Genomic DNA, 25,623 nt, shown 5'->3' with positions numbered 1-25,623 from the left:
TGGAGAAAATGGACAGAAGTCATGACACAAGGCTCACAGCAAAGAGAGAGCTGGTAAAGGAAAATTTTAATTAAGGATACAGGTAATTAAGGATACTGACACCAATGTACTAATGACTGAAGAGAGTGTGCTAAGGTGGTGGAAACAGTGCTCTGAGGAGCTAATGAATGAAGAAAATAAGAGGGAGGAGGACAAATGGAGGAAGGTTCGTGGAAGGGTGCTTGGTCCAGATGACATACCATTGGAGGTATTGACATGCCTGAGAGTGCAGTGGACTTTCTAACCACACTTTTTAACAAAGTCTTAGAGACTGAGAGAATGCCTGAGGAATGGAGAAGTGTAATTCTACCAATTTTAAAGAACAAAATGATTAACAGAGCTGTAGTAATGACAGAGGGATAAAGATGAACCATACCATCAAGCCATAGAAAAGAGATATTTAACACAGACTGAAAAGAGAGGCAACAATCAGTGAGCAGCAGTATGGCTTATGGCCGAGAAACAGCACTACAATGTTTGCTGTGGGAGTGCTGATGGAGAAGTATAGGGAAGGAACATTGGTACTGCATGAGGAAGTCGGGAGTGGCAGACAAGTATGTGAGGGTGGTGCAGGACATGTATAGGGACAGTGAGATAGTGGTGAGGTGTTCAGTAGGAGTGGCAGATGAGTAAAATAGGGACTGGATTACATCACAGACCAGTTCTGAGCCCTTGCTTCTGAGCCCATTAGTGATGAATAGGTTGACAAATGAGGTGGTGCAAGAGTCTCTGTGGACTATGATGTTTGCAAATGACCAGTATTGGGCAAGTTACTTTGAAAAAGTAATTAATTATAGTTACTAGTTACTTCTTCCAAAAGTAACTGAGTTAGGAACTGAGTTACAAGATTCTAAAAGTAATTAATTACTTGAAAAGTAACTATTGCGTTACTTTTAAAAAAAAGTTTAACCCTCTGGGGTCCAGGGTATAATTGGCCATTTTTTACTACTTTTGATGTTTCCTCTACATTTCACCTTTAAAAACTATTTACTTTGCCTTGTTTCGTATCATTCTTTTCAGCACAACCTCATGCGCCTGAATTTACAGTTATGTTTTCATTTTGACATACTGTATTAACACAATTGATCTAAAGTCAGACAGAAAACATAAAATCCGAGTAGAAAAAGTTATATTTTCTACTGTAACAACCACAAACATGTTTATTGAATCATATTTCATAACTTTAATAACTTTAAATGCAAATATAAATTGTCAATTTTAAAATCCTATGCACAAACTGGCAAATAAGAAAGTTATTTGCAGCCATTTGACTTTTTCCTTTTTTAAATAACCATTTCAAACTATTTACATAACAGTCAGCTGTTCTGCATTCAATAAGATGCCACACAAATTAATTGTGCCACTCCAAAAAAATAATTTCTGTCCACTATGAAGGAGAACATCACAGCCTGATAACTGCAGGTCTGACAGCAGCAGGTGTATCACTCATCCTGGAAACAGCAGTCGCTAATCTCTAATGTTTATGTTAGAGTTGTTCTGTATAGATTTTAAGCCCTTAATCCATAATAAAAGGAAAGGAAAGGAAAAGCAACCTAACATAAAATAATCAACCTTTACACTCCTAAAAAAAGAGGCTGTCGACTATTGCCCATTTACTTTTCTCTGGAGCCTGTGATACTAGGAACCATAAAGTGTGACTGACCAGAGATACTCTGGAGGGTTATGAAACCAACAAACACTCTCCACTCTTTTCTCAGGTGGTTATTGATGGCAATAGACCAACAGATGGGTTTGTTTTCTACCGGTTTGGCATGAAAAACCGCTGTTAATAGACTCTAAATATCTATAAATGCAGATTTTAATAAACAGTAAGTGTTTTTAGTGACTGGTTCCCTGGTTGTTCACACTGGGAAACGAGAACATATGGTATGCTTAGGGACACCATTCCTCTATTACATCCTTTGGTGATGATACTCTCTGACAGACCAGATGGACTGCTTTCACAAATGCTAATTAACCTGCTATTGCAGCCACATGTGAGAAGGAAGTGCATGATTTATGGGACATATAAGAAAGATTTGCAGGATATAATAAGTGAACCAAGTACGTTGTAGAATAGGTACATGTATAGTCTGATCAGAAAGTATTTGCCCCTTCCTGATTTGTCATTTGCTTTTTCATATTTATGTCTGTGAAGGTTCTCAGTCATCCACGTAGTCTAAGGGGCTTTGAAAGAAAAGCGTCTGGACTTCTTTAAGTTTAATGTAAAACATTTCACCTCTCATCCAAGAAGCTTCTTCAGTTCTATGAGCAATTGGTGGAGTGTCCCCAAGAGGGTCATGGACCCCCTATTGATCCTCTACCTAATCACACGAGTCAAGGTGTGAAAACGGATGTGGGTCACAATCAGCCAAGATTTCAGGTGAACCCATTGTGAAACCTAGCCCCATGTTATCATGTGATTTACTGAGATCAACTGCATATTTATCATATGTTAAATCATGAATTAACTGAAATTAACTGGACCACACCCAAGAATGATGCCAAACATGATTCAAGAAGTCCTGGTAGCTACAGCTGTGAGCCGTTGTCTGTAACTGAGGGTCTAGAAACTCCAGAACATTTTATTGTACCATCAACGACTCACGAAACTCCTCTGCTTCTCAGTTAATAATAATAATAATAATAATAATAATAATAATACATTTTATTTATAGGGACCTTTCAGACCCTCAAGGTTACCTTACAATAGCACGTGAACAATAGCATAAAAAAAAAAGTTAACCGACTAATATTATCCAGGCTTCCCTGAATTTCTTCTGCATGGGTTCCTCTACATGTATCCTAGATCTTATAACCAAGCGCCTCCAGGAATACAGTCATAATAACCTACATCAGCTGACTGGTTTCAGTGTTACTGGTTGTGGTAATGGATTCTAGAGCAGTGTTCACATCTGCTCATCTCCTCTTATCAGACATTATCAGTGGTATCTACCATCACACAACATTTGAACATATCTTGAAAACTGTGGAGCCTAGGCTGCTAATAAAGAAATCTATCTACTATGGTGACCAATTATGAAGAAGTGAGCAGCTATTTTTGGACTTTTCAAATATGAATATTGAAAAAAAAACAACGAAAACACGAACCACAAAAATGATTCGATAATATACTGTGTTCATTAGTCAAATAAATCTGGCCCTGCTGGATGTCGATGACCAGTCACAGGAAATATATGCTTAGTGTTTTGTAAGAGACTGGACAAGCACCAATATTTGCCAGCTGAATTAGAACATTGCATTTAAAAAACTGCAGTTCCTCTATTGGTTATTTACAATAGAAGCATAGAATAATCCTTTAATTGTCCCACAAGGGGAAATTTGGTTGTAACAGCAGCAGAATAAAAGCACATATACAAACAGAACAGGACACAGAACAGAAACATACACAACATATTTGAGGCTGGTTTCAACTGCATGCCAAACTTAAGAGCAATCAGTCTGATCCAGGTTTTCCATTTTGAAAAACGATCTGGACTTGATGTCCTTCTAAAAGAACAAACTATTTGGTAAAAGAATCCCAAGTAAAAAGCTCAATTCACAAATCCCAAGCCTCAGTCACTAATAATGGCTTGAAATTGTTTGAAATTTTGGTCCCACACCAAAGCCAAGCCAAAGAAAATAATTTGCTGTAGATGGGAAAAGACTGCACTGAATGCCAAAAAGAGTAAGTCTGTAATCAGTCTGTTCCCTCCTATGTATTTAAGTCCTCTGTCTCCTGTTCTTTGTCGGGTTGTCTGTATGCATGTATGTCAAGTCACAGAGTTTTTGCTTTTCACTGTTCAGGTTCATGTTTGGATTACAGTGGTCGCTCATTTATTTTTTTTTACAATTATTATAGATGTTTTAAGGCTGTAAAACCCCTCACTACACACTTTATACACTTTTCTCAAACAAGCATGAACATTTTCACACTTTTCCAACTTTTTGGTCAGTGTTGGGAAGGTTACTTTTAAAATGTATTCCACTACACATTACAGAATACATGCCCCAAAATGTATTTGGTAACGTATTCCGTTACGTTACTCAATGAGAGTAACGTATTCTGAATACTTTGGATTACTTAATATATTATCAAGCTTTTTACAACTACATGAATGTGATTTATTACTATTACTGAAGGTTACTCACCCTACCAATACCGACTAGATTTTTCAATCTTAATATAAAATGAGGAACAGTAGGGTGGACATTAGTAAGGCTGCACTTTTTGCAGCGATCTCGTATAGAAAACTATTCTGCGCGTATATAAAACAGGTCCGTGGCTCCGAGCCAGTAAAGGGACCTCTGGCTAATACGTCAGGTTCTGTGTTGGAAGCCGAAAACTAGCTTTACTTTGTTGTCTGGGTCAACTTTGCTAGCGAGAGACAGAGAGAGGCGTTGAAAGACTGCTCCAACAGAACTTATTGTTTCGGAGGAAAACAAGAACACAGTGTACAGTCGAGTCTTAATAGCTTACTTACAACTGGGCTCGTCAGGCACTCTTCTTGGCTGCAGTGGTTATTATTATATTTACATGCTTCCAGCTCCCGTTTCTGCTCAATGACAACGCCTACTTTTCCACTCTCCTTTTTCTCCCTCCTCGCGCTCACAGACACATCACGGGTATGGCGGTCCATTCTCTCTGCAGCACGGACTACACTGCCCATGAGGCTACATTCTTTAGGGCGATGTCTGTAACACTCTCTTATTGTTTTCATATTCAATAATTTTTAAAACTATTTCTTCACGTCATTATGAGACGCGAGATTGAGACACAGACATTTGAGCCACTTTGAACTGCATTATAGTGAGGGACCACTGTATTTCAGAGTTGTGTTGTTGCATGTTCCTGTTCAGTTTTATGTTCTTGTCTCTCGTCATTGTTTTCATAGTTAGTCGTAATTTTTCCCAGTTTAGGTTTCAGTTTAGTTTTTCCCTTGTTTCACCTCGCCTTGTTTTTCTGTTTTTTGTATTAGCTGGTTGGCTGATAAGGGCAAGGTAGGGACCAGGTAGAAACGAATCAAGGCCAGGAGCATTGGAGGTGGATTCTAAATGTTCTACCACAGTTTAGATGGTTTAGATAGGATGAGAAAGGGAGTGGGTGTAATCTTGAAGGAAGTATATGAATAGTGTTGTTGGGGTTAAGAGAGGCATGCAAGGCATGGGTGGTAGTGGAAAATGTAGCTAGGCAGCATTGGATGGTAGTCTGTAGGATGACTTTGAAGATTAAGATGAGGAAGTGAGTGAAGTCAAAGGCAAGGATTAAATGGTAGAAATTGAAAAAGGAAGAATTCTTTTACTGAGGGAGAAGTTGAGACAGGCTCTGGGTGGTAGGGAAGAATTATAAAATGACTAAAAAACAGCACTACAGCTGTAGTACCAAGGCAAACTGCCAATGAGGTGTTTGGTGCAGCATCTGGACAGAGGACAAAGAACAAGGACACTTCAAAGTGGAATAAGGAAGTACACGAAAGTACATGTGTAGGACACAGGGAAGTAGACTTTTGTTTAAAGGAATCTTAGAGAGTGAGAAGAACCCTGAGCAATAGAGAAGAATGAGGGTGATATGCAGACGGACTGAAGCTAGGCTGAGAAGAGAGGTGAAGAAGAGATTATAGGCATGCTAGAGTGTTTCGAGACAAGTGTCAGCTGTGATTTGTGACAAAAAAAGATGGCACAAGAGTTAAAGGGAAGGTTTATGAGATAATAGCAAGCCGCGCTGCAATGTATATTTTGGAGACAGTAGCAATAATAAAAAATCAAGTGGAGGCAGAGTTAAATATATTAAGATTTCCATCAGGAGTGACCAGGATTGATACGATTAGAAATTAGTACATCAGAGGCACAGCTCAGGTTATTTGGTTTTTTAGGCAAAGTTAGAGAGGCAAGGAACACGACACGACAAGCAGGAGAAAAAGAGAAAGAAAATAAATTGATGGATACAGTGAAGGAGGGCATGAAGAAGGTCAGTGTGACAGAAGAAGATGCTGGAAAAAGGGTTAGCTGTAGGCAGATGATCTGCTGTGGTGACCTCTAAAAGGAGCATTAGTCCTTCCTAAATTTATTGGAGATTATTGGAAATAATTTCTGCTAACAAAAGAGGCCACTGCAGAGTATGTTTGCAATATTTCACTTCGGTGATTATGATATTATAGAATAACGTCAGTGCTATCATGAAATAATGACTTACTAACAAGGGAAGTGACATTGATTGACAGGCACTTGCGGTTTGGGCCTGTCATAATACGCTGCTCAAATTCTGACAGGCTGCCAGTATCTTCCCCTGCTGTCTCCCACTGAGAAGTTCTTGAAACTTGTTGCGTAAGCTTTCAGCCCCATATACAAATTTATCTCGAGGTTAAGGTACATTTTGATCGTCTCACACTGGTCAGGAGTCAGTTTCTCTAGGGAGCCTTGTTTTCCAGTGTCTGCCTTTCATTGTATGTGCTCGATACAGTAGAACCTAATTTCCCCTCTGCTGGACTCCTTAGAGCATTTGCTAACAACTGTACTTTCTTATCAGTGGGTCTGATAAATGGTAGTTATGTGGTCTTTCCATTTCTTTTTTACTGTAGCTGTTGTAAAGTGGCACAATGGGATTGAGTTGTGTTTGGCTTTTATGATCTGTGAGGGACCTGGGAAAGGAGAAAATTGGCTTTATAACACCTTCTCTGAGGAAAGAAAAGAGAGAATAAAAAAGACATCTGAACAATGGGTCAGGGTGTTGCTTGCTGTGTAGGGGCCTGTGTCAGTATTCCCCAATGGGGTTGTTACTCACTGGAAAAACCCATAATGGCTTTGTGGGTGGGCAGTCATGGGTCTGGTGAAGGTGCTGATCAGCAGATGGCCTTCGGGTGGAGCAAGTGCACCCAGCAGAGTTCTACCTGTGACAGTAATTCTAACGCTTTAAATGTGTGGGCCTCAAGTATTGTCAGGCAGTAGGTAAAGAGGTAATAAATTGCACCAGGAGACAAGTAGCAGGAGGGAATCTTTTGGGCTTATAATAATAATAATAATAATAATGTAATATATATAAAAAAAATCCGTCCATCAAGTCACAACAATCAAAACCAGTCTAACATATGAAACCCAAAGTAGTCCATATCACAAACTCATCATAGTCATAATAATAGATGGATAGATGAGGTATCTCAACCACTTTTAGCTGATGTTGTACATTTCTGAGAATTTTTTAAGCCCCCAACGGTTATTGGAAGTTGTTGCATCACTTACCTTTCCTCACGCCATGTCCACTGCAGATGAGGGCCAATGTTTTCCATGAGGCTAAACATTTGTGAGCTGTTCTGTTTTCCCAAGGCGGATATCTGACCTGGAAAGCTAGTTTTGCATTTTTAAGATCAAGTTGCAGCGACTGAGATTCCATTAGCTGCACTAACTTCTCCAGGGACACTAATTGGAGCTTTTATCCCATATTCATGCTGGCATTGCTCTGGGGTGGCTGTGGCTCTGGCTCAGGAGGTAATGCGAGTCATCCAATAATCAGAAGCTCTGGTGCTGTTCTCATTCCCAAGATAATGCTGTTTTGTCAAAGCTGCTGGCATGTCACATGTATACACAAGGTGTCCTTTGGCAGTCTGTTATGTACTGTGTTATGGCAAAAAAAACTGATGGGCTGGAAGTGCATATTTTAGCCTTGACAAGTAGTTTCAGTACTAAAACCTATGTAAAATAAAGTGCTGTGTGACTTGAATTTCTCACTGGCAGCAGCTTTAGGTACTTTCTTTTTCATTTTCAGAGCTGTTCACAACCCTCTGTGTACCACTACTTCTCAAGAATACTTCTCTGTATTAATCCTCTAATCCAGGTACTGCACATAATTCTAAAATAAGCCATCCCATAACAGAAGCTGAAGCTGAAAGTAGCTTGAAAATGATAATCACCAATCAGTGTGAGCATGAATGGCTCTTTGTATCTCTGGACAGTTTACCGTGGTGTACTCTGCCTCTTGCCCTAAGATAGCTGAGGTATGCTCCTGCGACCCTGAACTGAAAACGTGGAACAAAATGTATGGATGATTACTTTTAAACATTGTATGTTGTACTAGATGAAACCAATTACCGTTTGTATGAAACCCAAAAGTGTATTTATTTATTTAGTTATTTATATTTTGATAACAGAACATTAAGCGTCAGGGGAAATTTATGATAATGGGTGATTCTTGGAGCATGGTGGTGAATAGCATTGCTCCAAGACATTATGACTTAAAGTTATTTGTCACTTCTTATTTGATGAATTATTTTTTTAATAATTATTTTAGTTATTAAGGGCAAAACAGCAAGCGAAACCTACCTGACTCTCCCCAGACATTACCTTCTAGTTTCCTATCTCTTTCAGATTGCACCTTTTGCATGTACCTCCATTCCTTTACATCACCCTATAGTCCTTCCTGTTTTTGAATTGTGTGTTCACCATTTCCATTCTTTCATCCTTACTTTCCTTCCATTTGGCCTCCTGCTCATCCTCCTCTACTCATACAATGTACTTATTGTCTACCTTCCTTCTATCATATCAGTCAGCTCTTTCCCCTTAGCAGTCATAGTGCTTATCCGATTGTTCAGTCTGACGTCACTAGCCGTGTCTGGACCTGAACTCCGCTGCAGGTCCATATATCAAACGATCACTATGGCATTACTGAGAGTTGAAAAACTGTCTAAAGTCTTTCATCTTTAATAAAATTATCAGAGTTCTGCTCTACCAGGTGTAACAATTGAGTTTAACATCCAGGCATCCATGAAAACGGAATTTATGACATTTAACGGAGTTGGGAGTTAGCTCGCTAGCTTCTATCTAAATACAATATAGCATGTCCTGACTGCGGGGTTTTGGAAACAAATTAAAACGTACAGCTCTGTTATCACTTCCAGCATAAATGAAGACAGAAAACTAAACAGCAGTGACGTTTGTAGGGTTACTGAAGTTGAGCTAGCTGGTATATAATGATGTGCTACGTGACCGCTAGTGACACAGCTATGTTAGCATGATATAAACAAGCTAACTTTTTTTCCCACTCAAATTTAGCGTGAGTGTTCTTGGTGGTCAGGAACAAATGTAATCGCATGGCAAGATGCTGTAAAAGGACCAAACTTCAGCCAGGAGAACAACTGAGATAATCCATCCACAATACGAGGTTAGTCATTCATATACTGCTGCATGGGCTGGGCTGTAGTTACATCCTAAGGTTTTAAAAACTGAGCTTAAATAAATGATCACTGACTGTTTTAGGAGCTTTTTGAGATCAAATATAAGAAAATACATAACATTAAACATGTTAACAAGACAAAAGCCATATTAAACACAGACTACTTTAGGCCCGGAAGTAGGATCACTGAACAACCAGTGTTACGTCCCCTCTTAAATGCTAGGCGATGAGGGTGGGGGACAGTAACAGTTAGATCCAGGTGGAATGAAAAGAACGCCAGGCAGAGGTATTTAATATAAAATAGATCTTTATTGTAGGCAAACACCTCAATAACTATAAATGGCAACAACAAAAGGAGACAGCACCACTGCTTTAATAAGAAATCAGGGAGGTCAACCCAAAGTGGTAATGACCACTTCAACAAAGAAAACAACAATAAGGCTTCAACAGAAAGAGACAGCAACGCTGCTAACAAACAATATCCAGGCAGGCCACACAAACTAAGGAAGGCCGCTGTCACTCATGGGCAATCACTGCTCAGTTAAGCACTACTCACACACCAGAAGGCTGGTCACACGCAGCAGGCTGTTCCACACCTAAGTCAGTAGCACACTCTGACCAGCACAGAGGAAAACCACCAGAAACCTCTCCCTTCCTCTTCCACACTGCTCTTCTCCAGCTTCTATCACCCCTGAGGGTAATTGGTTGTAACGAGAGCAGATGAGCAGCAGGTGTGACCTAAAGGAGAGGGCAGGGGCAGAAAGAGACAAGGGGAGGGGCCAGAACGAAGGAGGAGGAGAGAGAGAAGACAACACCACGCCCACACACTCCCACAGCCTCCCAGGATGTAACAACCAGATTGTCCCATTCTCACCAAGTCCTGCCGCAGTAACTGAAAACACTTTTGGTATACTTAGGTCCCGAGAGGTCTTGCTTGATTAGACACTAAGCAAGTCAAAGATGTATGTAGCCGTCAAACCACTGAAAGCTTTATGAACTAATAAAATCATTTTAACCCTCTGTAGAACCTGGGACCATTTCGTGGCCTTTCCGTTTTTTAATTCCACGCCATTTCCACTGTGTTTAATGGAGTATAGCCCAATTTTCAAACATGTATTTTTTTCCCATTTTATTTTAAAATTTCAGTCTGAGTTTTTTAAATGAGCTCAAATGGCTGAATAAAAGGCATACATCCACTATCGAACCTCGTGGGCGATTTGTGCCCCATTGAAACCCATTATAAACGCTATTTTTCACGCCAGAAAAATTACGGTCAAATCGATCGTCAGGTTTCCAGCTTAGGTTTTGTTTTGGACTACAGGCCTTAGAGTTGTAATTTTTTTATTTGTCCACCGGGTGGCGCCCTTGCTCCACATGTGACGCCTGCTGGAACATACACATGTTCTCCAGCGGCCTGCTCGAGACAGATACCCGGAAAAGGCAGACTAATTTCCCGCGTACAGCAGCAGCTTGGCCCGCTGCTCGTTCCGGACCATTTTCTACCCTTAGGTTCGTTTGATTTTTTTTTTTTTTTTTTAATCAACAGGAAATGACGTATTTGTTTTCACGTGGTAGCGGAAGTGTGTGCTGCAGACACGGGAACCGAACCATATGCTCCGGCGCTGCGCGAAACACACCCGCGGCAGAGGCACTCCTCCCCGGGGGAGCAGGAGCAGCAGCGCCGCCTGGGGACATTTTTGGCTTCTGGAAAAAAAATTAAAACCGGATCGAAATTAATGTTCGTGCCAATCTTTTGTCCATCTAAAGGCCTAATTATAATAACAATAAAATATTACTTCAAATGTTTTTTTTGGAAAATATTTTATGTTTTATGTTTTATGTTTTTGGGGCAAAAAAAGCAGTGCGCTCATGTGACGAAACCGGGATATAAAGGGTTAAAATCCGCGAAATGTAATTAAAACTTGACATGAATATTTCAAGGAGAAGTAGGTCTAAAAGATTGGCTAATTTAAAGTGGAATAAAATATTAATATATAAATTTTTTATAGCACTTTTTGGGCGTGGTCGATAGTGTGCATTTTATGAAATGCGCTCCTGGAAAAAAAAATAAAAGGCGATCGAAATGACTGTTGGTGCCAATCTTTAGTCCATCTAAAGGCCTAATTATAATAACAAACAAATATTACTTCAAATGTTTTTTTTGGAAAATATTTAGTTTTTTTGTTTTTTGGGGCTAAAAAAACAGGGCGCTCATGTAATAAAACTGGGATTTAAAGGGTTAAAACAATGAAAATATAATTAAAACTTGACATGGATATTTTAAGCAGAAGTAGTTTTAAAAGATTGACTAATTTAAAGTAGAAAAAAATATTGATATATAACATTTTTAGAGCACTTTTGGGGCGGGACCATTTTTGGTCCCGAGGTTCACGAAAGGATGGGATTTTGAGGTTTTACCAATTAAAGGTGATTCTGTATTGAACTAGGATCCAATGAATGAATGGCTTCAGCACTGGAGTAATATGGCCAAATCTCCAAGCACATGTAGGGATTCTTGAGGTGAAGTTGTAATAGACTGTATAATCATGCAAATACAGCCTTGCCATTTTCTAATCCGCTTCATATGATCGTGTGGACCAGTTTCTCAGAGACAGTTTGAGATAAGAATTTTCTAACATTTGATATATTGTTTAAGTGACAGAAAATAGTAGTGGTTACCTTATTAATACGATTATCAAAGCTGAGTTTACTTTCTCACTTACTTGCTCACTGTGTTTCAGAAAAAGGAGTGATAAATATTAATAAACTGTCAGTGGGCTCTCCGACTTTCCCCCACAGTCCAAAGGAAAAAAAGTGGGGTTAGCTTCATTTGTGATTCTAAATTGCCCGTAGGTGTAAATGATTGTCTGTCTGTGATAGATTGGCGACCTGTCCAGGGTCTACCCTGCCTCTTGTCCTATGGCAGCTGGGATCTTTATTTTTTTTCCCTTTCCTCCCCAGAGGAATACATCATTTCCTGGAGCATACTTATCTGGATCTACTTACAGTATTACAGTGTCGATGAACATGACCCTTCTGTGACACAAGCGACAGAAATAATTAAGTCAGTAGAATTAGGTTGTCAGACTGTTAAAATGTAGCAAAATATTTTGCTTTGGTCTCTGTGGCTGTTACTGATGTAGCACAACAAGTCTAAAGCTTATCTGTTAGCCTGCCTTGTGGAACTTTCAAGTGCTCTTGAGGAATCCCCGGGCTCGTGAGGGCCCTAATCAGGTGCTTAGTCTGCATATGCCTTAGCCTATTGCTGATTGAATTCCATCCATCCATCCAACCCAATTCAGCACAACCACAGTCACAGGGGGCTGGAGCCTATCCCAGTTTTCATAGGTTGAGAGGGAGAGTACACCCTGCAGGTTGTTATTTTATTGTAGGTCTAACACCAACAGACAACATACACTAAAGTTTTTTAATGACCCCTATGCATTTCTCATGGTTAAAGCAACATATCCATGATCCCTGTGTTTGCGAATACAATAACGCTTTTGTGAATATAAAAACCGATATTGTGGAGGTATGTAATAACGACAGGAGAGGTCTCTGTGTCTCACTCCAACTTTATTAACTGACTCTCAGAACTTCACATATATTGAGCGCCAAAATCTCCACCCCAACACTTCCGTTCAACTTGGGTGTGAGTGGAGCCACCTGGTGGTCCGCCACAATATCACATAAAAAACTGAAAAGAACAAAGAGAAAAGTTGCATTGATCCTGCAAGATTGGACTTTCTCTCACAGATTTTATTGTGTTCATACTTTCCTGGTTTTCTAGTCAGACAGCTCTACAAGCACAAAACAATACACACATCACCTATTAAAATTAATGTAAACCAGCTTTCCCATTTAAGCTATGTTATAAACTTTTCTCATGATGGCCGCTGTCCTGATTTTATGAGACTTTTCTGGAATTTTGGTCATACCTGTGTGCTAAATGAAAGTTTAAATTCATATAAAGCTAAAGCTGCTTATAGTAAACACATCTTTAGAGGTCTAGGCTGGTGAGGTACCTAACCTACAAGATTTGTAGAAAGTTTGTTTTCAAACTGCCAACTTTCTGTTAGGTGGAAATAATATCTTAAACAGAGATCGGATAGGTGATAAAAGGACATTCTGTAGCCATGTACAGTACAAAAATCCAGTTCCATCACTGGTGAGAAAATCTTGGATTGATCCAGAAGGAGAACTCTCAAAAATGTCCTGAGTGTCTGTAGCTCAAGTAGTAGAGCAGGATATCTACTTATTGGAAGGTTGGTGGTTTGCCAGATATCATGCCAAATATCATTGGGTAAAATACATCCATTGGAGTGTGAATGTTAGAAAACACTTAAGCATAAAAAAGCACCCACTGAGTGGGTGAATGATGCAGGTTGCATAAAGCACGTTGAGTGCTCAGTTAGAGTAAAAAAGCGCTGTATAAGAACCAGTTCATTTAAAACTTACCTCACACAAAAAACCTTCAATAGAAGTTTTTTCAATAACTCTTTTTAAATCATTTTTTTGGGGTTTCTGAGTTTTCAAGGAAATCCTTTAGTCCTGCAGCTTCTATTGCCAATCATCTCTGGTGTCTCCCTGATGGAGTTTTGATTTGTTTTTGGCCTTTATAATCATTATAGAGGTGGTGGCTGAGGGGTTAGTGCTGTTGCCTCACTGCAAAACGGTCTTGAGGTCATCACAGGTAGAAATCTCCTATCTTTGGGAGAAGTTGCAACACTGAAGATAGTGAGCAAAACATAACCTATTTTCAGGTACAGCAATCATTTAAAACCTTTTTTCTTAGGATCCTTCCCCATGAGCACAATGTTCATGTTGAGCAAGGTCATTCAGAGCAAAGTTATCCCACTATCCTCTGTCTCCTTCTCCACATTTGCTATTTAGGTGTACACATCAGTAGTTAGACTTATCCTCTTTTCTTCTTCATTTCCTTTCTTTCATCTTGCTCTTTCAATCAATATATATGCCTATCCTTCCTTACTTTGTCCCACATGCATACCATCCTCTTCACTCATTTTTCTTATTTCACAAAAGTAGATCTCAGAGAGCACCAATCTGAAGCCGTGATCTTTCTCCCTTAGTTTCAACAGTCTCCTTGCTAAGATGCTCTCTCTCTGTCTTCCTCCCCTCATCTTGGATGTCAGAGGAAACTAATTTAAGCTGGAGGTCTGAGCCTTCAGCTCTTTCCAGTCTGTCAAAACAGAACAATTGTTCCGAGATGAAAGGGCAGATTCAAGCCCCAGGATAATGATAAGGATGGAGGGAAGTTTATATATATATATATATATATAACTTATATGTAACAGAAGACTTATGCTGTATGTGATGTAGTATCACCAGATGTAATTTTAACCTCCAAGAAAGTTCAAGTTTTATAAAAATAAGAAGCTTGATGATAGAAGACAAACAAGTTACATAAAAAGAATAGAATATATTTTTCTAAAACATCACATCTCATTCAGTTGTACTTGCAGGTGCTGGGAGGACAAAAATGCAAGAAGTATTTTAGTCTCAGCTGAATAGTTCATAAACCAGCTTCACGGAGACAGGAGGTTGATGCAATGGAAGAATACAGCCAGTGATTTCTCTGCAAAACTTTTTCAGAGTCATGTTGGCAGTGACATCAATCGGGGACTCCTTGAATTTGGGTGGCATTCCTGTGACCTTATTCAGAGCAACAAGATTTCTAATCCTCTGTTGTTTACCAGATATTGTCTACTTTTCAGGTGAAACCTCTGATGAGCCGTGATTACTCTCAAGTTGGCTCCTGTAAAAATAAAATAAGTTATTAATGGAAAAGCATGAAAATGCAGTTTATTGATCCAAAGAATCCATGTGAAGAATGATGCTTATTTTTTTTTTACCCTTAAGACGTGTCAAAAGGTGGGCTGAGAGCAAGCCATTTGTTGAAAATTATAAAAATGTATAACCACTTCACAGCTACTTCCTAATACAGGGTCTCATTCTAAAAGAAGAACCATTACTAGCCAATGTTGAATTCATTTTCAATGAGTCTAAGTAAATGGTTTTCTACAGCCACTTGTTGCTACATTGCAACAAGTAGCTATAGAAAGTCAGTGAAACTAAGGCCACATAACCTCTACATCACAAAGTTGGCAGCCATTAATTTATACTACTTTGATCCCTGATGTGATGCTGACTTACATAGGCCTTGGTGATAAATATATTGCGCATCAAGGTTACCTATCCAGCTGAGACCTTAGCATTTAACTACATGTTTCTCAGCTCAAGTTGAGTTTTGGGAGGTGGAAGTGAGGACAGCTGGCAGATGTCAAAGTGCCTTGTCTTGTTTTCTGGTTGTTGTTTTCATCTTTGTCACTGCCTGCTCCCCTGTCTGCTTTTTTCTGTGTTGTTGTTTTTGAACTTTCTCTCTGTCTGCTTTAGATTTTGCTTCTTTAGTGGCATCTTTGGTTTCCTTCCTGCCCTTCTGTTCTTTGTGTGTCTCTGTAGAGTAAACTTTCTCTCATTTCACAACTTTTCTCACCTTGACTGCTGCAAATTAGCCGGCCAATTTTTTTTACTTTCCTAATCATCTTAACCAACTTTAACTCTGCATTTCACTCAAAGAAGAGGACAAAATAAGTGAACTAAGATATCTGGCTATTTAGTGGCTGTTGGGGAAAAGCACATGGATGTCAAAATCTAAACCATTATTACCGCAGAATGTTGTTTTTTTCCCTTCTTGAAGCCAGGTTATTCATCACAAAGTAATTAAAAAGACATTAAACGTCTGCCTTAACCCTTGTGTGGTGTTCATATTTTTGTTACTCAGCCAGTGTTCATGGGTCTGGTGGACCCGCTAGAGTTTTGGCTTTCCAAATTAACACTATCAAACAATTTTATGTTAAATTACTCAACAGATGTTTACTTCATCCCAATTACAAGCCATATGAACAGCAAACATGGTTAATTTTTTCCCTTTACCTTTGTTAGATCACATTTATGAATTAATGTGCTTCTCGTTTTTTTTTTTTTTTTTTTTATAAAATGTTATAAAAACATAAATCAGTTATAATCAAGTGGAGTGAGTGGAAAGACAACACATTTACACGTGAAGCAATATGTTTCACAACTAAATGGGATCAGCTGCTCATCAATGGTGACATTAGGCCCAGGGTTGTAAAACAGGGGTAGGTGGTGCACACACTTATCCCACACTGTCCTGATGGCAGCTAGCTTGTCTCTCTGCCGTCGAGCTGGTCTGTCGTCTCGGCTATCAAAACGGATAATCCTGGAAATTTTGTGGAAGTTTTCCAGAGACATTGATGCACGGAAAGGTTCTTGCCGGTTTCTGCATCCCACAGGATTCTGTGGATTCCCCTTTGGACCTGAAAACTCCTGCAAGGATAAGAACCCCAAAGTAGGCCTGCAGATCAATTTGGTCCATCTCCTTCCACCTCTCTCCAAAAACACACCTTCCTTCTAGATTACTGCAATCCAGAATAATTTTCTGGATGTAATCTGGGATGAAAAGCTCAAATGAAGACTTGATGTCCTGCACATGAGTAACTGTCAGCCGTGTTGGCCCTGGCTTATCACAGTAACAGCTCTGCAGGGTGGCTCATTTCTTGGGCAAGAAGACCATTCAATTTCACCAGTTATTGACATCCATATTTCTTCACTTGCTGTCTGGTGGGCTTGTTCTGGTCCTGGAGCTGGCTGCAGATGGGGTGCTCGTCTTCGTTTTGTTACTAAATGGTGCTCAACCTCATCCTCTTCTTCAAAGTCACTGTCAGACTCTAAATTTTCAGAAATGTGAAATATTCTGAAACCTCTTTGTCAACATCATCATCCGAAGCCACTCTCTCTTCCAAAATCAATTGGATGGCCCTCGCAGCAGATAATCTTTTGCCATCTTGATCAGTTGTGATAAAGAACCACACTGGCAAAGTCTTATTTATAGTATTATGCCCCTAATTTGCAGGTGGGACAGGGGATGAGAAAATTTGGATCCCTCAAGAAAGAGGGTAAAATGTGTGGGAATGTAAGAGCAGACGGTGTTGATAGTTGAATTTTCAACAATGTTGCAACTTTGTGCGGGAGCAGGAGGGGAAGAAAACACCATCAGCAGCACCAGAAAGGAGGAAGACAGAGTGTGGGAACACAGGACCTGCACTTTCAACACTTTTATTAGGCCTGGGTCCAGTGGACCCGAACACCTTGTATGTAATGTAAATGCGTGGGGGGAGGTACAGTATGAGGTCATTGAAAATTAGTTCGGATTCATGTTCTTCACAGAAAATAAGCCAAAGCCAATGAATTTCAGGTTGAAAAAATAATTAATTGTTTAATTTTTCTTTTGAGAAAAACTGAAAACGGGTCTCACAGACCCGAACACCATACAAGGGTTAAAAAGAAATTGCTTACGTGGGCTTAGCACAAGATTACAAAACACAGCTAAATCCAGATTGATAGCATTGGAAGGATATCACATAATGTGCTATTTGTTAATAACAATAAAACTGATGTTGCAATGTACTATGTGAAAAAGTAATTGCCTCCTAAACGTAATAACTGGTTGTGCCACCCTTGGCAGCAAGAACTGCAGTCAAGCGTTTGTGATAATGGGTAATGAGTCTTTCATATCCCTGTGGAGGAATTTTGGCCCACTCTTCTCTGCAGAATTGTTGCAGAATTTAGCCATGTTTTCCAGCATTAACAGTCGGATTAAGGTCATACCAAACAATACCTGTCTGATTTGAGTCTACACCTTGACCAGGCCACTCCCAAACCTTCATTTTGTTTTGCTTTTTTCTTTTAGCCATTCAGAAGTGGACTTGCTGGTGTGTTTCAGATCATTACCCTGCTGCATAACTCAAGTGTGCTTGAGCTTCAGGGAAGGAACTGTTGGCTGGACATTCTCCTTGTAGACTTTTGGTAAAGAGCAGAATTCATGGTTCCATCATTTCAATCAAGTCATCTAGGTCCTGAAGGAGCAAAGGGGCCCCAGACCATCACACTACAACCTCCATGTTTGATTCTTGGTTTGTTCTTTTTATGAAATGGTGTTAGTTTTTTGGCAAATACAAAACTAAACATTGCAGGAATGGCCAGACAGAAGGAGATTACACACACCATGAGGGCGGTTGCGATGAACAACAGAGAAAGATGCAGACATTGTATACCCATAAGGGGAATTAAAGTGAGTGGAGACACATGGAAGCACAGCTCAAGTGAATCATAACTAACGAGACAAAGGAAGTCAAACTCAAGAACATTCACATGAGACAGGGGACTATAAAAATAAAACAGGAATTAACACACACATGGGGACACAAGGGAGCCCGAAGGTAAACAAACATGGGGACACTGATTACAGGACATGGACACAAGACAGTTAGTCTAGACACAAAGGGGAACAAACACATACAACAAGAACGCTAATGAAATACTGAATTTATGATTAACTAATACAAACCTTAAACTCAAATCCAAGTGAACCAAAAGTCCCAAACAAAGTAAAAACTGTCAAACACCTAGAACCATGATAGTCTCTCATTCTTTTGGAGCATATTTTCCACTATCCACTTTCAAGGCTGACACACACTTATTTCCATAAAGCTATTAAAATAATGAGTACTGGTTCCCTGTTACAATGAAAAAGTCTTTATATTTTCCCATTTGCTGTGAGTGAAAAATGGCCAAAACATGGCTTGACACTAATCTGAGTGCACATGCATACACACACACACACACACACACACACACACACACACACACACACACACACACACACACACACACACATGCTCGCACATGAATACACATACACACTCGATGCCTTAGGGTTTATGATGCATCATAGGGTTTTTTTTTTACAATAGGTGTTTGTGTAAACTGTGTCACAGTATAAAAGGCTGCAGGGGAAGCTCTTTCTTCGAAGTGGTCTGAGACTGAGGGCAGAAGGGCTGCTCTGAGATGCTTCCTGTGCTAGCATGTGAAAAACCGGTTGAGCTGTTCGTCTTGCTTCGTTAACGGGAATAAGTCTCTAAATCAGCGGGGCCCGTGGAAGCGCCGACCCAACACCAAGTGCAAAGATTTTCACTTTTATACATTTGAAAAAGCAGACACTCCTTTAAAATATAAATGCAAAATATTTCCAACTTCTTATAGAAGTAGAAAAGAAGTAGATATTCTTCAATATTAAAATAAGTAAAATAAGTCATGTCTGCCATGGTGCCTGGTGACAGTCCCCTGTCAAAAAGCGTTCTTCAGAGCTGGTGGCGGTTTCCTCGCAGTGCTGTCCTCTCACTGTTAAATGCATACTGATGATAAGATGAGCGCGTGCTTCTTTAGTTTGACAAATGCAGCTTCTGACATCCCATCAGCTTAATTGTACATCTATTTGACCTCAGGTACTTTCAGAACTTACTCTAAATTTCATCGCAATACCAGCATGTGTGTGAACTTCCAAAGCTGTTGTGGGACGCCTATCTGATAAAGTCATGTTTTCTGGTTGCATATATAGTATACACATGTGAATGTGTCTGTGTGTGTGTGAGAGTGTGTTTCTGTGAAAGGCCAGTATTTACAATGATAAGCCTTTGCTACCCATTGGGCATATTAGAGCTACATCTAGCAGGCAAAATACCTGCGCCACAGAGACAACAAAACTGTTTTGTGTCTCTAATCATCAAAACCCACATTCAGTACACCAAGTCAACAGAGCTTTTGCAGTTTTACACACACACACACACACACACACACACACACACACACACACACACACACACACAGTCACGTACACACATTGCATTGAATGATTAGGGACACACAAACTCAAATAACTTTGCCTCAAACCATTGCAGACTACAGAAGTGCACACAGGGGAAAACAGCAAAACTGTCTTCTTTCTTTGATTAAAATGAGGGATGTTCCCATACATGGCTTTAGGAAAACAAAAAATGGACACATTTTTCTTGAATGACCATTGATTAGTTGTTTTGTGTTCAAGCTAAGTTTGTAGCAATTACCAAACCAGGTTTTCTTTTTTTTTTTTTTTTTCTTTTTTTTTTTTTGCCTGTCCCGTTTGGCTCTTTTGCCATCAGAATTGTTGTCTAAAGGCAAAGAAAGATGGGACTCTCCTCAGCTCTTTCTGGGACAGTCCCAGATGAGGGCTCACTCAGCAGCCGCGGAGCAGAAGCCAGGGGGAGTTGCAGTGACGCGCCCGTGAGCTCCGCCGGCAGCCAGCCGTGCCTGAGTGACCGAGCCCCAGGCCGAGAGGCCGGGGGCACCCCACCTCCGAAGTGGCCCGAGCAAGCCCCAGGCTCCAGGCCCCGATAAGCGGCCGCCAAGGAGTGAGCCGGTGTGTACCTGGACGCCCATCCCCGGACACAAAGAACCACCAACGCACCGACGTCTGAGGGAGTCCGCCACTGGCAGGGGAAGTGGTGGTAGGGGCAGATAGGCCTCCATACCTTGGAGGGCCTAAGATGTCCCCAGAGAGGTGGCGCCTGACACCCAACCTGACATATAGACACAGAAATACAGGCACACACATATACAAACATCCATTCCCACCCTCATGCTCTCATATACACTTACTCCACACTCAACCAACATGGAGACAGACATAAAGAGACGCTGCACACACGATCACACTCCCCAAGCGTACTCTAAGCCCCGGGTCTAGGTACCCTTGCCCCTGGAGGGGGGGGAACTGCACCCAGACCCAGGTGGTGTTACCCTTTTCCCTGCGGTGGGGGTAGGCAGACCGGCCCGACTCCGCAGCAGCAGGGAGGCCCCACACTCCAGACCGCAGTCGGACGGCCAACTCCTCCTCCTAGCCCCCCCGCTCCAGCAGGTCGCAGAGAATGGGGGTGAGAGAAGACTCCAAACCTCCCTCCACCCGCTCATTGTAGTGTTGATGCATGTGTGTTCTAAGGTGCATTTAAAACCCAGGAGGGCATGGAGCTACCTGCCAGAGAGCAGCAGGTAAGCGCATGGTCCCTCCTGCTGGCCCTCAATGTCTACGTGTATTTAACTTTGAGAGGTGGGCAACGACGCCAGGGGTGGGGTGTACACCCTGATGGTACTTTGGATTCCGTGTATCGTGCCCACCCCCAAGATCCTATATGTACAGTGGGGCAAAAAAGTATTTAGTCAGCCACCGATTGTGCAAGTTCCCCCACTTAAAATGATGACAGAGGTCAGTAATTTGCACCAGAGGTACACTTCAACTGTGAGAGACAGAATGTGAAAAAAAAATCCATGAATTCACATGGTAGGATTTGTAAAGAATTTATTCGTAAATCAGGGTGGAAAATAAGTATTTGGTCACCTCAAACAAGGAAAATTTCTGGCTCTCACAGACCTGTAACGTCTTCTGTAAGACGCTTTTCTGTCCCCCACTCGTTACCTGTATGAATGGCACCTGTTTGAACTCATCATCTGTATAAAAGACACCTGTCCACAGCCTCAAACAGTCAGACTCCAAACTCTGCCATGGCCAAGACCAAAGAGCTTTCGAAGGACACCAGGAAAAGTATTGTAGACCTGCACCAGACTGGGAAGAGTGAATCTACAATAGGCAAGCAGCTTGGTGTGAAAAAATCAACTGTGGGAGCAATCATCAGAAAATGGAAGACATACAAGACCACTGATAATCTCCCTCGATCTGGGGCTCCACGCAAGATCTCATCCTGTGGGGTCAAAATGAACATGAGAACGGTGAGCAAAGATCCCAGAACCACACAGGGGGACCTGGTGAATGACCTGCAGAGAGCTGGGACCAAAGTAACAAAGGTCACCATCAGTAACACACTACAATGGCAGGGAATCAAATCCCGCAGTGCCAGACGTGTTCCGCTGCTGAAGCCAGTGCATGTCCAGGCCCGTCTGAAGTTTGCCAGAGAGCACATGGATGATACAGCAGAGGATTGGGAGAATGTCATGTGGTCAGATGAAACCAAAGTAGAACTTTTTGGTATAAACTCAACTCGTCGTGTTTGGAGGAAGAAGAATACTGAGTTGCATCCCAAGAACACCATACCTACTGTGAAGCATGGGGGTGGAAACATCATGCTATGGGGCTGTTTTTCTGCCAAGGGGACAGGACGACTGATCCGTGTTAAGGACAGAATGAATGGGGCCATGTATCGTGAGATTTTGAGCCAAAACCTCCTTCCATCAGTGAGAACTTTGAAGATGAAACGAGGCTGGGTCTTCCAACATGACAATGATCCAAAACACACCGCCCGGGCAACAAAGGAGTGGCTCCGTAAGAAGCATTTGAAAGTCCTGGAGTGGCCTAGCCAGTCTCCAGACCTCAACCCCATAGAAAATCTGTGGCGGGAGTTGAAAGTCCGTGTTGCTCGGCGACAGCCCCAAAACATCACTGCTCTCGAGAAGATCTGCATGGAGGAATGGGCCAAAATACCAGCTACTGTGTGTGCAAACCTGGTAAAGACCTATAGTAAACGTTTGACCTCTGTTATTGCCAACAAAGGTTATGTTACAAAGTATTGAGTTGTATTTTTGTTATTGACCAAATACTTATTTTCCACCCTGATTTACGAATAAATTCTTTACAAATCCTACCATGTGGATTCATAGATTTTTTTTTTCACATTCTGTCTCTCACAGTTGCAGTGTACCTCTGGTGCAAATTACTGACCTCTGTCATCATTTTAGGTGGGGGAACTTGCACAATCGGTGGCTGACTAAATACTTTTTTGCCCCACTGTATGTGTAATGAGAGTGTGAGTAATGTGAATGTCTAAGTTGTGGGATAAAATTGAGGCAGGGGCAGCCAGAAGGGGACGGGGGTGGCCTCCTCTGCACCCTGGTGACATACCCCTACTCCAAGGTCCTGCATGTGTGGGTGGTTGTGATGGAGCGGGAAGAGGGAGGCAGCTGGAGATGGGGAGGGAAGGAAGGGAGGGGCAAGTGACCCCTCCCTGGGGCCAGCTCCCCCCGCTGACCCCAGTAGATACCCCCATACTCCGCGACCCACCAGGGAAAGGGGGCCCAGGCCCATCCAGACCGGGGCCCAGCGCAGCAGCGCCTCCCGGCCCCACAGAGCCCAGGACAGTCCACCCAACCCCACCACAGAGAAAACTGCACCCACCCCACCATCCACTCTTCTTCCAGACTACATAAGACAATAAACACCCAGGCTGAGATCTTCCTCCACCTCTCCTGTATCTCCCCCTCCTGTAGAGAGAGCCCCTGAGGAGAGGAAAGCTCCTGCAAGATGTGACAATCTTCCCCACCAGTTGAAGAGTCCCCCAGGTGGCTCGATGCACCGGCGGCACCCTGCTCCAGGGCTGGGCCCCCATGCACCCACCCGCCCACAACCCCGGCAACACACCAACCAGGACCCAAGCCCCCGAGGCCTGGGCCCCAGCCCAGAGACGGAGCGCCCCCAGAACCTCACGCCCATCCCGGACCCACCCAGGGGCAGCCAGGCTACCAGGTCAGTAACCCACGTCCGTCAGCACAGACCCTCCCCTAGTCCCGCTGCACGCAGCCGCGAGGAAACAGTCACCTGAGAGCCAACAGAGCCCCTAACCGGACATGACCGCTACCCCGGGTTGAGCCCCCCAAGGAATATGCCTCCGGGGAACCCCCCGATGCCCTAAGCCTGTCCCTGTCCAAACCAGGTTTTCTAACCAGGAGGTTCCAATTTAACAAAAATATTTTGGTATTGTGTGTTGAGCTAGAAAAGTTCACGTTTGAGAGATATGTAAATTCATCACACTGGAAAATGTCAGGGATATCATTTACATTAACTGCCAATTTGCATATATATATAAATAATTAAATGAAAGCTATAAAATTATATACAACAGTTGTAATGAATCACTAGCTTATTTATCAATCATTCATACCCCGTGGTAACTCTGGCCAGCTGGCAAGTTTCTACTATTGTATCTATATTTTTTTATACAAATGATATTTTAATGTATATGGATAGTATCACTTAAAACTTAACAATGAGTTGAGATTTTCAAAAAAGGCCGATGCGGGTTGAAACATTAGCATCATCAGTTCACTTTTTGTTGATGTCGACATCAGATGAGTTGTTGATTTTTTTGTCACTAGGGCTGCTGTTTTTGCATTTTAGGAAAAGTAATAAAATATGAGATTATGGGGTTTTATTTGATTGAATTGACATGATTTTTAAAATACCAAAGAGTCAAAATGATTCTCTAGGCAGTTCTAGCAGATAACTTGTAAGATGGGGATGAAACGACATTGCGCTAATTTAGAAGCTCTTCAGCCTGGAAAAATAGCTTTTTCCTTTATTAAAAAAGGAAAAAAAAACATAAAGCTAGGACATACCATCTGCCAATGATTGAGAAAAAACACCCGGTTTTCTTTTCAGCACTGTAGCCAGGCTGACCAAGAGTCAAAGCTCTGTTGAACCAACTATTCAATTCTAATTAATTCAGTTTTATTTATACAGTGCCAAATCACAACAATAGTCGCCTCAAGGTGCTTTATATTGGTATGGTAGACTCTACAATAATAAATACGCAGAGAAACCAATCAATCATATGACCCCCTATGAACAAGCATTTTGGTGACAGTGTGAAGGAAAAACTCCCTTTTAACAGGAAGAAACTTCTGGCAGAACCAGGCTCAGGGAGGGGCCACCATCTGGCTTGAGGGGAGGGGAGGGGGACTGGCTCTCTTCCACATCATATCTTTTGTTCTGAAATTTATAACAAGTATGCAGAGACATTACATAGTAAGTAAGAAAAGTGACTGAAGAAGAAATACTCAATGTATCATGGGAATCCCCCAGCAGCCTACACCTATTGGAGCATAACTAATAACTAACTAAACGCCAGGAACGCCTCCTACAACGCGGGTCTCGCCACTGGCGATATGAGCGCCTACAAAGCGGCTTCATACGGCGTGCAGCGCGCGGTGAGAGATGCCAAACGCTGGTACCGGGAACGTGTGGAGTCCCGCTTCAACCAGGGCGACACACGGAGTATGTGGCACGGACTACGCACCATTACGGACTACAAAGCCAGGGACACTGCGCCGATCAACGCCGACTCTGCATTCACCAACGAGCTGAATCGGTTCTACGCCCGTTTCGAGGTTAGCCAGGCGGCTAATGCTATCTACCGCCTGACTACCGAGGACAGTGACGTCATCAGCGAGAGACCGGTGACCAGCATCGCGGAGCATGACGTCCGAGCGGCACTGAGGAGAGTGAACACAAGGAAAGCGGCGGGGCCAGACGGCATCACTGGCCGTCTGCTGCGCTGCTGTGCTGACCAGCTAGCAGGTGTGTTCACTTACATCTTCAACGAGTCCCTGGCGAAGTCTGTGGTCCCCACATGCTTCAAAAGATCCACCATCATCCCTGTGCCCAAGAACAGCAAACCCTCATCCCTGAACGATTACCGGCCAGTTGCACTGACCTCGGTAGT

General features: G+C 41.9%; 2 long non-coding RNA genes across 3 annotated transcripts in view; one reads left to right on the top strand and one right to left on the bottom strand.

Annotated features, from left to right (window-relative positions):
- Window positions 1–22,736, bottom strand: part of LOC309717652 — a 31,741-nt gene extending 9,005 nt beyond the window's left edge. The window contains exon 1 of the long non-coding RNA XR_014279780.1: window positions 22,631–22,736. This is a non-coding gene — a long non-coding RNA (uncharacterized lncRNA). The remainder of the gene's footprint in view (window positions 1–22,630) is intronic.
- LOC309717662 overlaps window positions 1–25,623 on the top strand; it is a 51,170-nt gene that overhangs the window by 14,870 nt on the left and 10,677 nt on the right. Inside the window, exon 3 of one of the 2 annotated variants that reach the window (XR_014279785.1) lies at window positions 9,082–9,246. The exons of the other annotated variant lie outside the window; for it this stretch is intronic. This is a non-coding gene — a long non-coding RNA (uncharacterized lncRNA). Of the gene's footprint in view, window positions 1–9,081; window positions 9,247–25,623 lie in introns of those variants that run through there. 2 annotated transcript variants of the gene reach the window in all.

The sequence above is a fragment of the Aulonocara stuartgranti genome (assembly GCF_965226115.1).
Source record: "Aulonocara stuartgranti genome assembly, chromosome: 2".
Classification (NCBI taxonomy): Eukaryota; Metazoa; Chordata; class Actinopteri; order Cichliformes; family Cichlidae; genus Aulonocara; species Aulonocara stuartgranti.
The sequence above is the reverse complement of the archived record's forward strand: the minus strand, read 5'-3'. Positions and strand labels throughout refer to the sequence as shown.